Below are 14,782 nucleotides of genomic sequence, written 5' to 3'. Positions count from 1 at the left end.
TTGGCAAATTTTTGTTTCTTTGTCTTAACAATGCCTCTAAAGTTGGGTTAGGTTAAGTTAGGTTAGGTTAGGTTAGATTTCTATGGTTCTCATCCTCTCTTGGATATCGTCTTTTCTCTTTAACCTCTTGTATATTAAAGAAGATCCTGTATAACAGAAAGAAATAGATAGATAGGTAAGTTTTTGCTGGTACAGACATTAATCATAACCTCACAAAGGTCGTCCATAACTTAACATATGAAGTCTGCAGTAAAAATCGGGAATAAAGTATCTGAATTTATCACAATGGACAAATACTTGAAGCAAGGATGCAAATTTGCCATATGCGAGGCTCCCCAGAACATGATATGAAGAGTTGGGCATCATCGTAGGTAGTATTGAGCAAATAATTCATGAACTGCCCAGGTAACTTAATATCTGAATATTGAGCATAAAGTTGGGAAGTTTGCGCGCAAGTTATTGTAATGAATATTCACCACAAACGAGACTAAGGTACACCAATGCATTCTTAGGGGTAAACGCGCGTTTATGGAGTAGGGAAATAAAAATGAAAGCGCGCCAGTTAAATCGAAAGTTATACCTTCAAAAACCAGTCTACTGATCAAAACGACGCAATATTCCAATTCGTAATGCGATATCGAGATGGAAAAGGCGTTTATATATGAACTACCCTCGTATAATATCAAATGATATGCCGGGTTTTAAAAGTACGAACCGCTCCGATATAAAACCAAACCGAACAACAAATATATTCCAGCATTGAAAAGAAAATGGTATAACAAGCCTTCGGAGTACGAACTGAGTCGGGTCATTGAAAACATTTCAAAGAATTTCAAGTCAAGATCACTCGGATCAGATACTCATTCCTATTTAATGTACGTAATCCGTATCGATTTAGTATTCTGGGTGCATTCATAGAAGGTCCTTTTCTCCTCCTCTTGATGTTTGACAGGCAAACGCAGGACGGCAGGATGTTGATGGCTCTGAAGTACAGCTGGGGAATAGGGATTTGTTTCTGAGGCTTATTATTATTACTCTGATGGCCATATTCCCGATTCTTCTTTCTATTAAAAAATGTAAGAGTATTCTTTTATTTGGAAACTCGAGGTATTTAACAACAAGAAACAACCCCGTCGAAAAATACGGGAAATCAACAATCTAATTACGGGTGTTCTACAAAAAATTTACGATCTAAATCGGTCAGCGTGGATTAAACCAACGGGAAATTGAAAGTTACCGCTACAAATGTCAGTATTTAAAAAAATAATTTATATGAAAAACAAAACTACACTATTAACAATTAAAATTACAGTGTACAATAATTATTATCAAACGGCGGCTATAAGATCGTGGCGAGCGACGAATCATATATCAATGCATATGAACATGAAACTAAAGAACAAATCGAGCTAAATTCAACAAAAGTTGTTCGCGCTGGCAGTACTTCGATGCTCGTTTTTTTGGTATCATCGGACATGTCACATCCGTTCCATTAGAGCATATTAGAGAGGTCAATTCTTTAGGTGCGTATTCACCAAAGAAGCGAGCACGAGCGAACAACAGCGAGCGAGCATTCTGCATCAATAATCTTCTGGTGAGTACGAGCGAACGTTTGCTTGTTCGTGTTCAAAAAAGATCGAGAGGAAGGCGGTACATCAAAGAAAATACTTGTTCGTACTCGTTCAGTGTAGACGGGATTTTTATCTTCGAAAGGGTTATTAAAAATTGTTATTGGCGAAGAATTAAACATTCCAGGTAAGAATTATTCAGGTTGATGCAGCTGGTGTGAAAGAGTGGAGATGACGAATCAGATTCGACTTGATTTGGAGCGATCCAGATTGATTCGGATTCGTTTGGTGTGAAAGGGGCCTAATCCTCTGGCAGGTCAAAAATACGTTGCGAGGTCAACGTTTTTCTACACCTGAAGAAGCGGTTGATACGTTCAAATCACATGTTTCAAACATATGCAAAAGTGTATTGATCCTGATGGGTAATATTTTGGAAAACCACGAAGCCGTATTCAATTATAAATATTAAACTTGAGTAACAATTAGCAATTCTCGTACTATAATCGGACAGTTTTTGCTTGGGTATTCAAGAAAACTACAAAAAGTGTTAAAATTCAGACGTATAGCAACAAAAAGAATTGATAATTACCTATTCCGGTGGATTTACTACACATTTTTACCATAGAAGATAGCAGCGATGAAAAAATAATAATTATAGACAAGGGAAATGATTATGGAAATAAAAAACGATCAAAATAACTGGTTAAAGGAAACGAATCCGTTATGTGCATCATATACTTTAGCTTAACATCGTTAACAATAAATTCATGGAATTATGGTTTATAATTATATCGTTAGACGTTTCACCACTAAGTTTTGTTCAATCGTGGTCGTGATCAGAAAATTCTTTATGTTGTATTATAAACACCTGAGGGAGAAAAGTCGCCACGCGAAAATATATATTCAAAGTTTTTATTAAATGATTTTAACCTGAAATATGTAGCAACTAAAATACTTATTCATTTTTTCAGTAGATTGACATCAAAAGGAACAAGCATTCATTGATTTGGTCACGTTTAGCGAGCCTATGTCATTTCGAAAAATTCTACTGTGCCAAATTTACAAAGAAAAATGTGTTCGAGTACACAAGAAAAATTACGATTTCGCCTTTACATAACGGCTGCGGACATATATACATTATTTCAGTCTCAGTTTGGGGTTGGTGGTAGTAAACAATGTAATAATGCCAGTGGTGTACTTTTCCAAAATTGGAGTATTGTATATAAAGAATTGTGGGTTCCGAATCAAAGATTTCCAAGACTATTATGATGTAATCATTTCATAATATTTACCTACGGTAAATAGTACCTATGGTACTTTATTTTATCTTCTATAAGATAAAACACTCTCAAATCCCTTAAGTATTATTCAAAATCCACATTATCAAGTTGTTTAAGGGAATATTTTATTATCTATTGAGGTTACCATCATTTCTCACTAATTTCAATTATTACGAAGGGAAGGAAACGGTAAAAATAGCAGAATTTAGCAAAAAAAGAAGAAATTATAAGAAAAATACTTATTAAAAAGACCAAAACGATTATATACAAATTACATCAGTCAGTAGGTCGTGTGACTGACAAGCAGATGGCGCTACTATTGTCAAATCCATATGACGTTTATGTAGTACCAACCTTAAAAAGATTATGTGTCCAATTTCGTGACATTTCGATTAGTCAGTAAAAAATGTCAGCCATTTAAATGAAGCTACTTCTGTACGTGGTCATACAAACATCGATGATGGTGAACATTCTGGTCATCCAGAAAACATTGAAAAAGTCCATAAATTGGTTATATCTCATCGTAAATTGAGGTAGCTGAGGCTGTAAAGATGTAAAAAGGCAGCGCGTTTACAATTATGAAAGAACATTTGACTACGAGAAAGTTTTTTCAAAATGGGTGTCGCGTTTACTCACAATCGATCAAAAACGACAACGTTTTGTTGATTTAGAACAATTTTTGGACGTGTTTACACGTAACAAATCAGATTTTTTGCGTCGTTATGTGAGAATAAATAAAAACGAACATCATCTGAGTGGACTGCAGTCGATGAACCACGTCCGCAGCTAATGTCTTCAGTATTTTGGGATGAGCACGGAATTATTCTCATCGACTATCTACAGAAGGGAGAGACTAATTTGATTGAACGAATTACATTTCGAATTGCATCTTCATCCACCGTATAGTCCAGATCTGGTCCCCTGTAACTACTGGCTCTAGTCGCTGATCTCAAAAAAATGTTCATCGGTAAGAAATTCAGCTGAAATGAAGAAGAAATTGCTGAAACTGAAGACTATTTTGAGAAAAAAGATAAATTCTTCTACAAGGACGGCATGGAGAAAGTAGAGATGCGTTGAAATGATTGTATTACTCTTGAAAGAGTTTAATTACATTGATGAATAAAATCGTTTTTTGTCAAAAAATGTGTTTTTCTTAGTTAGTCTCACGACTCATCGAGTGATATTACATATATTTAGAGTAGAGACAAAGAGAAAAAGAGAAGTTAAGAACAGCGGAAACGAAGATAATAATGATAGCAGCATTGGGTCCAATAAGGAATCATATAATGGAATAATGAAGCAAAAGAAGAACTTGAGAAAAAGGTTGAAAGATAAAAGGATAAAAACACGAAGAATGGAGCGTTAAAGAAGATCAAGCGGAAGTACATTAGCCAGGAAATTGAATAAGAAGATCAAAGTAGTTAAAGGAAATAGAGAAATACTTGAATAGAACTATCTGAAAAATCGAAAGGACATGATCGCATGGAGATTAATTAGCAATAGACCCCACACCTGGGAGCTGTAAGACCTTGAAGTTGGTGGAGTGGCTCAGTAACTTCCTATCTTCTCGTGCCGTCTTGACGGACTGGTGGAGAGGAGTGAAGCTAAGAAACAGCTCAAAAATCCAAAGGATTAAGTGTTGTACGGCGTACGAGACGGCGTACCAAGGATTGAGAAGGGTGGTTTAGTGGGTGAGAGTCCCACACAAACTCACAACATTTGCACACGCCCGTTGTGAGGAAGGCATTAGTTTCCACCCCACCTCTGGGCAAAAAAATTAGCAATAGACTAGAATAAGAAAATGACAATTGATCTGCTCGTAAAAAGATGGAATGCGACTCAAACTCTACTACTTCATTTATCACATTTCTAAGTAAATAAGTGGCTCTATTCCACACGGTATGTTTCAATTATAATAATTTTCCAGTATCACTAGTTACTACAAGAAATTTATTCTTGTCATACAATTTTTGCATAGGTACGTTATTAATTCGTCTTGAATTATTTTTTTTTTTTTTTTCAACGAGTACTTTCTTTGAAACAACTGGAAACGACACTGTCCGTAGTATTTGTGGTAGCTAACTAAATAGAGTAGGGTAAATGAATACATTTCGAGGATTATTGTATTACATTATTGAATGACAACGGCTTGTAATTTAGAAGGTAAATACAGGAAACAGTAAGAAATTGTATCAATTATTTTATAACGTAACTTTGATTAATTGCTTTTTTAAAAAAATTTATATAAATTATATCTTATTTCGATGGTGTTATTTTATTATGTATATTAATGAAACTTTTTTTGAAAAATTTTTGAACGAATAATTACAAACATGTTTCATTAATTGCCATTTGATATTTGTGTGGAAATATTTTGGTTTTTTAATGCAACTCATTATATATTTTCTAATATTATCTTCTACTGAAGACTAATCTAAAATCTTCCACTATTTGGATGACTAATTAATTCACAGCTACTACGATCATTTCTTTCTAATGCAGCAACTTTTACCACATGATTCCATTTATCTTTTTCTTTTTAACCTTCTTTTTCTTATTTTTATTATTCTATATTTTTGTAGCTTTATGATTTTCGGAATTATCATGATGAGGTGATAGAGGATTTAAATCGGTGAAACCAGTGGTCATGTAGATAATCTATTTATCCAAATATAGCACGTGGAACAAAAGCGAACATCTAGACGTTCACATTAAATTATTTTTACTATTTTTAGAAACCATTTTTCCTCAAAAAGTATCTATTTTCATGAATTGGTTAAATATTAACGTCACTAATTGAGCCTGCACCGTCTTATCGAACAAATCGGATCAATAAAACCAATTTTTATGGATATCAAATTCTTATTTTTATCTTCAATGGATGTACTCGTTTTGTCACGTCACAATTACCCTTTTGTTTATATCTGGGACTCACATTGAACAGGTGTGCAGCATTTTCACAGCTTTTATACGCTTTTGAACAGTGATATTTACATACTTTGCTGCCATGTTTGTAATGCCATTTTAGGTTTTATAAGTGGGTTTTTATTTTAATATTTGCTTAAATAAAAATTGCCAAAAACCTACAAAAATCCATAACTCCACATTGAATGTCCGCGCCTAGCTCCTCTCCAACTCAACCGATTTAAGTGTTCAAAAACTCAAAAGAAAGAAGGTGTTTCAGCGAGTGTTCTTAAACCAAAACGAACTCTGTAGCTATACTAGAACCTGAGATATAGATCTTTGAATGTAGAAAAATTGCCAAAAACCTAGAAAAATCCATAACTCCACATTGAATGTCCGCGCCTAGCTCCTCTCCAACTCAACCCCGATTTGAGTGTTCAAAAACTCAAAAGAAAGAAGGTGTTTCAGCGAGTGTTCTTAAACCAAAACGAACTCTGTAGCTATACTAGAACCTGAGATATAGATGTTTGAATGTAGAAAAATTGCCAAAAACCTACAAAAATCCATAACTCCACGTTGAATGTCCGCGCCTAGCTCCTCTCCAACTCAACCGATTTAAGTGTTCATAAACTCAAAAGAAAGAAGGTGTTTCAGCGAGTGTTCTTAAACCAAAAAGAACTCTGTAGCTATATTAGAACCTGAGATATAGATGTTTGAATGTAGAAAAATTGCCAAAAACCTACAAAAATCCATAACTCCACGTTGAATGTCCGCGCCTAGCTCCTCTCCAACTCAACCGATTTAAGTGTTCATAAACTCAAAAGAAAGAAGGTGTTTCAGTGAGTGTTCTTAAACCAAAACGAAGTCTCTATCTTGAATAGAACCTGAGATATTGAGGATAGAACGTGTGTATGTGAAAAACTCCCATAAATTAGATGAAATCCGATGGTTGATGGCTGATCTGTGCATCAATACCTTCCATTGAAAAAGAAAATTGAGCAAATCGGTTGGGTAGAACGCCTAAACGGACTCGGAATGGAAATCATCAATTTTTTTAATACGTAAGATTTGACACAAGCGAAAATTACTTAGGATATTAATATTAGTATTGAATTCGATGTTTCGAAACCAAATTCGTAAGTCTTAGACCCACTAAGACTAGTCTCAGTAAATCTAAAAATATCATATCTATTAAATAATAACGTTTTATCTCAAAAAATAGACCATTACATAGTTTACGAAATAAGTATACAAAAAAATTCATATTATTTATAGAAGGGGATGAATGGCTGAGTGTTATTTAGTCAAGAACGGTGCCTCTGGGATACCTGGAAAACTCCCAAACTGCCTTAACGAGGTAAGGGCGCACCGCCTCGCTGGAGGTTGACTCGACCCGACTCGTGGGACGTTTTCCACTTAATTTATGAATATTTATTGAATTTTTTCCATTTTAAAATTTTGACGCATTCACACAGCTCATTCTCAATACTTAAATTTTTTTTATTTTCCATCAAAAACTTGTGTTCCCATTTAATATTTGTATTAATAATTGTGTTATTCAAACATCAACAAATGAATCCTACGACTTAAAACTACTTGTTATATATGAAAGGAAAGATAAAATCAAGAAAACAACTTGCGTCATTAACGTATTGTATATCATTATTTGACTCCATTCATCCCGAATTGTACTTCAGTCATTTTGACACCTCATTTCCAATAGAAATAGTTTCAAGTCATTCCAGTTCGCATTTTTCATAACTTGTGTCACAACAAATTTCGAACGCATTCATCGAAAAGAATATTGATCATAGACAGATAACCAACAGATCGATATTTCTTTTTTATATTTTCGACGATGACTTGATTTTCAAAGGTACCAAAATGCGATCTATACTTTGCTTAAGTTGATACAAAAGAATGTTAAGTCTTTGTGGTTTATTCAATTTTTTTAGCTTTTTGGAAACTTACGAAACGTGGGAAAAATTCACGATATAGTGAATAAATATATTTAACTATTTGTTAATGTTTTCACAAAATAATTTGTTCTTTATTTGCTGTAGTATCATATGACGTCCATATAATAGTAAAAAGTGGTGGATCTCTTCAAATGAAGTACTACGAAGCCGGAATTTCTCTCCAAAATACGCTTCTGTGTGTTTGGTGAAATTCTCGCGGAATTGTTCATTGGAGTACCGAAACTTTGATAAATTATTCACATTTAATTAATGTATTTGTCTTGTACAAACTGTTCAAATCTCCACTACATTTACTGAAGGTAAACTGTTTATCTTCGGTCTCTGAAGACGGCAACTTGGTTATCGAAACGCGCGTCAAACGTGTAATTTTGAGTCTTGGTGTATTGACTGTTGGTAAATTTTACCTTCAGTCTCTGAAGACGGTAACTTAGTTATCGAAACGCGCGTCAGACGGTGTAATCGTGAGTCTTGGTGTATTGACTGATGGTAAATTTTACCTTCAGTCTCTGAAGACGGTAACTTGGTGATCAAAACGCGCGTCAGACGGTGTAATCGTGAGTGTTGGTGTAGTGATAGTGTAAACAGTGTGTTCACTATGAATTTCAACAACGGTTTTCGAAATTCCAACTTAGTAATATATTTGGGGACAGAAAATCTGAACACTACAGTGCAAAACCGCGCTGTCCAGAGGACGGTAATTATCTAAAAATCATCCCCATACACACACACACACACACACTATCGACTTGGGGTTTTGGAGGGTGTTAGAGGGAGGTAATCACAATATATGGTGGGTGGAATTAGCAATCGGTCATTGTTTTTAAATTAGGTTAGGTTAGGTTAGGTTCTACTCAAGAACACTATTTATACAACATCGTTCCGTACTCTTTTAACACCCCCTCCCCGTCACACACTTTGATCCTTTTTTTACCCTATTTTACCATAGAAATAATTATTGAAATTTCAATTGTTCCACATGTATTTTTCTTTAATAAAATAATCACTTATAGTTACGTCAATTAACAATTATAATTGTTCATAATTCTATTGAATTAATTACACATAATATATTTGGGGACAGAAAATCTGAACACTACAGTGCAAAACCGCGCTGTCCAGAGGACGGTAATTATCTAAAAATCATCCCCATACACACACACACACACTATCGACTTGGGGTTTTGGAGGGTGTTAGAGGGAGGTAATCACAATATATGGTGGGTGGAATTAGCAATCGGTCATTGTTTTTAAATTAGGTTAGGTTAGGTTAGGTTGAGTTAGGTTAGGTTCTACTCAAGAACACTATTTATACAACATCGTTCCGTACTCTTTTAACACCCCCTCCCCGTCACACACTTTGATCCTTTTTTTACCCTATTTTACCATAGAAATAATTATTGAAATTTCAATTGTTCCACATGTATTTTTCTATAATAAAATAATCACTTATAGTTACGTCAATTAACAATTATAATTGTTCATAATTCTATTGAATTAATTACACATAATTTTTAATATATTATTTTCACTATTGAATATATAAACCAAAAATAAATTTTGGTTCATATATTTTCAAATAAAATTTATTAACACAAGTAATTCCGAAAATGTCAAATTTTTATTCTTTAACCCTCTCTATTTTTTCAACAAGGGATGACCGACGGTTGGAATAATTTTTTTTTATTTTCAGTACAATTTTCTTTATCGCCCTCTACAACCCCGAGTCGATAGAGGGTGGGGGATGATTTTTATATAATTACCGAAGATTTTTCAAATGCGTTTCCAGGAATTGACTTTAGTATTATCTTTTCCATTTTCCTTATAGGAATCGTGTTTAAAAATATGTAATTGGATTAGAATATCTGTACTGTATCACATGACGTCATAAATTTAATAATTAATTCTTTAAATCGATTTCCCATTATATTTTTGAATCGAATTAGTTAACCCTGAGTAGATATTAAAATATTCATGAGGATTATGTCATTTAAATAGTGTATCGGAGACGAACTGTCATTCAACGAATTTTAGTCAGTATATTTCTGGGCCAGTAAATTTTTATAAATTTTTGTGATCTATCGCTCTCGAATTTCAATTTAGGCGTTATTTTAATAAAACCTTGTTATCAACCATATGAATTTAACGATATTTTTGCCAGCTAGATTATGAGTGATTTCGTTTTGGGATTGTGGCAAAATTAAACACCAAAATGTACTAACTCTAATATATTCCGATATATTACAAAGAAGTATAACAAAAATAAAAATTACTCACATTAATTAGTTAAGAATTGCGGTGGGGTAAGTTACTTAATATCCTTTAAAAAACCTTTGATTCATCAAATTCAAAATCCAATATTCAAATTGACGCTTGATTGTAATATCAAGCGTATTGTGATTACTATTGAAATTAATTTCCGTTAGATTATGAATGACATTCAATTTTTATAGGTTAGATACGGTTAAGTGATGATATTGAATATTGATTGGTTAGTTTAAGAATGGCACCAAATTTTTATAGGCTAAGTTATTATGATTTATTGGTTCGATTATACATGACATTAAATTTTATAGGTTAGGTCGTTATGAGTGAGGTTAGGTGAGGTTAGTTAGATGTTAATGGCGTTGAATTGCTTTTATAGAATTTGTTTTTCCAAAATCTGAGAGATATGCATAAAGAATAAGGTGCGTGAAACAATTGGTTCTCGCGACATGCCATCACTCTTTGTATCAATTGTGATGTGGTTCTCCTTGAATTGAAAACTCATTTTAAATGAATTTTTTTTGCGGTTTAGAAAGCATACAATAAGCTGAAGGCTGTTTTAGTACTCAGCATTGTCAAAAGGAATATTTCCCAAGAGACTTGCAGTGAAGGAGACAACATATAGTTCTACCAGAATAAAAACCTGAGGAATCTCATTATTAAACTTCCACACTTTTTCCGTTGAGAGAATAAAAACAACAACATTCAATATACTCTATAAAAATTTTAATTGTATCCATATAAATTGACTAATTCCGTCAAAAATTCTTCATAAAATATAATGAGAACAATGCATGCTGAATCCTCCAAACTAGCCTCATCAGTGAAAGTTCATTTCCAGTCATGGATTATGTTAAATTCTTTTCGCTATTAAAATTAAAATTGAAGAAGTTTTCACATATTATTGATATCTACCTATATATTATTGACTGTAATATCTTAATTTTCCTTTCATTATTTGTATCAACATTTGTTTATGGTTATGTTGTTGAAAACACCTGCATTGGTTTTCTTTCCTTTGGTAGTCAGTATCAGTATGTTACTAACGATGTTGTCATGACTTGCTAGAAGAAAACAGCAGGTGAATCACGAACCATGTGGAGGACTCCCAGCGGTTCACCTCTGACCCTTCCGACGCATTTTGGTGTCTTTATTTTGATAACTGACAGCCGCCGACTGACCAGCAATTCTAGAGATGTAATTTTCAGTGTATGCTAATTGAGGAAGATTTTTGTAAATTCTATTATGTGAGGTATTTTAAGTTGATACTTAGTAAATATAGAACGTGTGGATTATACAGTGTGGATCAAAGTGAAAAGTTTACCCTGATATACGGGTGTTTCAAGATTTTATACAAAAAATTCGGGAGTGAGTAGATGACGTGAAGATAATGTTGTGACAAAGAGGAAATTTCGACCCTTCATTACTGAGTTATAAGTCTACAAAGTTGCAAAATCAGAATTTATATTTAAGTTTATTTTCTAAATTATATATTAGAACATTATGAATTTTGAATGAATGATTACGTATGTTTATGTAGTGTATTTGATAGAATAAATAATTCTACATTACTATCTGAACGCCAGGGGTGGCTCATGCCCAATGGTTAACCATCCGTAACTTTTACAGGGACGATCTGTACAATGTAAGGATAGCAATAATGAATTTTTTAATTGATTTTTTAACAAAAAGGTAATCTTTGTTCATTTCGATGAAATTTATGGTTTAGGAAATATGTAGTAGTAATTTTTAAATCGTTTTACATGCCAATGAGAAGAAAATTATCATAATGTGTAATTATTTATTGAAAATAGTTACAGGAGGTATTAAAACAAAATCAAACATTTCTTGGTGAACTAATGAATAAATAAATAAACTTAAACTAAATTTACTTCTTCTTCTTTCTGACAATTATTTGTCCCCATATAGGATTTTATGATGGTCTCTCTATAGAGTCGCAGACTAGGGCCAAGTATGCACAGCTCTGGACCTAGCTTGGAAGCCATTATTGGCCCAGACTTGGTAGGACTCTGGGATGATAACAACGTCCTTCGCTTGGTTTGAAAGCCTGGATCAGGCCTGGTTGCCTAGATAAACTCAAGACTGGTCTGCAATCCTGTGCCAGAAATTTCTATTAATGCACTTTACCAATTTTTGTACATAAAAATATTAGTTAACCAATTAAACATATAAAGAAATGATTCTATTTTTTTTGTCTTTTATACATGGAAGAAATTCATAAAAAATTATTACTTCTAATGTTGAAATATCTATTATAGATAAGATATTAGAACACAAGTTTTTCCAGTTATTCAGAGCTCTGCCAAGTCTGGTTGACTTGAAGATAGCGGAGGTCGGGTTACCCAGATTTCAGCCAGGCTTGGGCCATTATTGATTTACCAAGACTGGGTTTTCCAGTGTTGGACCAAGCTTAGCCCCTTCGTTCAAGTCTGGCGGCTCCTACATGGGGTTTTCCAAGCCTCTAGCGGGCGAAAACTCGTTGTCACTGAGTAACGATATTTTTGATTTTGAATTTTCTGCCTCCCTGTTTCGCGTAAGCGATTAACTGTAGATGATCTCAGCAGATCTTGAATTTGTTTATAAAACAATTATTTTACGTCGTTCGTTTTTATTTTTAGATTTCTCATAGTTGAAGCTAAACTTTTGACAGAGACATAATGTTTAAAACTAAAGAGATTTGACGATTGTCAAATTACGAGAAACTTCTACTTTACTTGCTAAGCTGTATAAAAAAAAGTACGTTTTTTTGTCCCTAAACCCTTAAGAATGCTGATTCAACGTTACTTCAATAAATAAAGGTCCGATAATTACTGGAACACACCGAACATTCCCTTTTTTGAAATACTACCTTCTTGTTTTGGGAAGACGGAATACCACTTGTGGTAAAATTACTTATTAAATTAAATTATTAATTTATGAAAATATCGGTTTTCTAAAATTAGATTCCTTAAAAACAAACAGAAATGCAATTACCTCGCTTCGATACTTCCTTCTGAAGTATTACAAAATTTTGATTGCTTTTATTGAATGTAATGTAACTGAAGTACTTTTCAACATAAGCTTGTGTGTCTATAATCTTATAATGAATGCTGAATACTTGAAATAAACACAAAAAAATTAAAAATAATTGTTTAACGATGAAATTCAATATTTTTTTCATTATATTTGCCACATAAAAGATACTATAAAACAAAGAAAAATAAGTTTTTGGAAAATTTCCAAATTCTCCATTGTTCTAAAATGAAATTATGTTGGAATAGTCTTTAACCACTCAGGGCTGGATTATATAAAATTTGAGTATCGATAACTTTAAAAAGGAGACATTTACGTTATTAATTCTTCATGAATTAAGTTAATAAATCAAGATATTTGAATGTATATAAACAAATATGAGGGAAAAAAATGTTGGTATCGTATTTCTCAAAAATTGTCAATCCAATAAAGATGAATCCGATTGTGAATTACTGATTGAACCTTTCTCTCTTTGTCGGAACGAAATTGATAAAAACCAGAAGTTAAAAGAATTTCGGATTGAATAAATGCGATCACTTGCTTTGTTTAAAATCACGGCGTCAAATCTTTTGATCCCTCTTTAAATTTGATTCGATAATTTCGCAGTTTCAGCCACTTCATGAGTTCAATTTACGCATTCAATTCAATTAAATTTCCTTCATGGAAAAAAAGAATTATATCGATACAAGGGTTCGAATACAATGCAAACCATATATAAGATGGGACTTTTAGTAAACTAAAAGTTGAATCGAAACATTTCGGCACTAAATATTGAGTTTGATGTAAAGCCAGGTATAGGTAAATCCCGTAGCTTCACTGATTACAATGGATTCAGTCGACACTTTTTTGTGGTTTCATTGAATTAGTTCTCTTTTATATCGGATTCTTCTTGGAATATTTCCTCTTCAGAAATGCCGGACTCGATGTATTACGTTTATAGTATTCTTCGTTTTCTTTTGGTTTTGTTTCAAATGTATTTTTTGTTGTTAATTTAGTCTTTTAGCTTTTTTCTTTCAATTCCTCAATATTCGTTTTAGAATCCTAAGATCCACTCATCGATTTAAACTATAGGCATCACATTTTAGGCACAAAAAGTTACTTATTGTTCAAAGCAATTACCTCCGAAGGACAAAAAGTTCATGCTTGTCCCTGACGATTGTTATTTGAATTTAATAGCTGTGAACTATGACTGAAGAATGTGTTTTTCAGCGAATCGCTCTCAAACCTAAAGACCGATGGACTTGGTGCAAGAAATTACGTGCACGTCGCGTGTCTGTTTTCATTGCATCATGGGTCATGGTCGGTGGATCACTGTCACTAATTATATCTACTGCTACCTTGGTTTTGGAGCCTGATGGTTGGTCGTTAAATCAAAAGTAACTAGATTTCTCCCAAGAATATTGCAGCTTGCACGGAATAAAAATGGCACCGAACCGATGATGTTGCAAGTGCGAGATCTTGCATGAAACAATCAGCTGATCGATCAAGAAATATTGCATTGCATTGCACTTTGTATTGAATCATTGAACCTTAAAGAAGTTGATAAGTAATATTATTTCTGGAACAACTGGTTTGCGAAAAGTGACTATTCCTTTCTAAAATATACGTGTTATTTCTCTGTTGACTAGGAAAAGCATATTTTGGAACCGCATCAGTATTTAATGGAATGTTTTGAAGCCAGTTACTGCAATATTAGGTGTGGTGGATTTTAACCCGACTTCGCGTAAATTCTTTTCATATATCTTAGACCTATGAC

The sequence above is a fragment of the Diorhabda carinulata genome, chromosome 8, assembly GCF_026250575.1.
Source record: "Diorhabda carinulata isolate Delta chromosome 8, icDioCari1.1, whole genome shotgun sequence".
Classification (NCBI taxonomy): Eukaryota; Metazoa; Arthropoda; class Insecta; order Coleoptera; family Chrysomelidae; genus Diorhabda; species Diorhabda carinulata.
Note: the sequence above shows the minus strand (reverse complement) of the source record.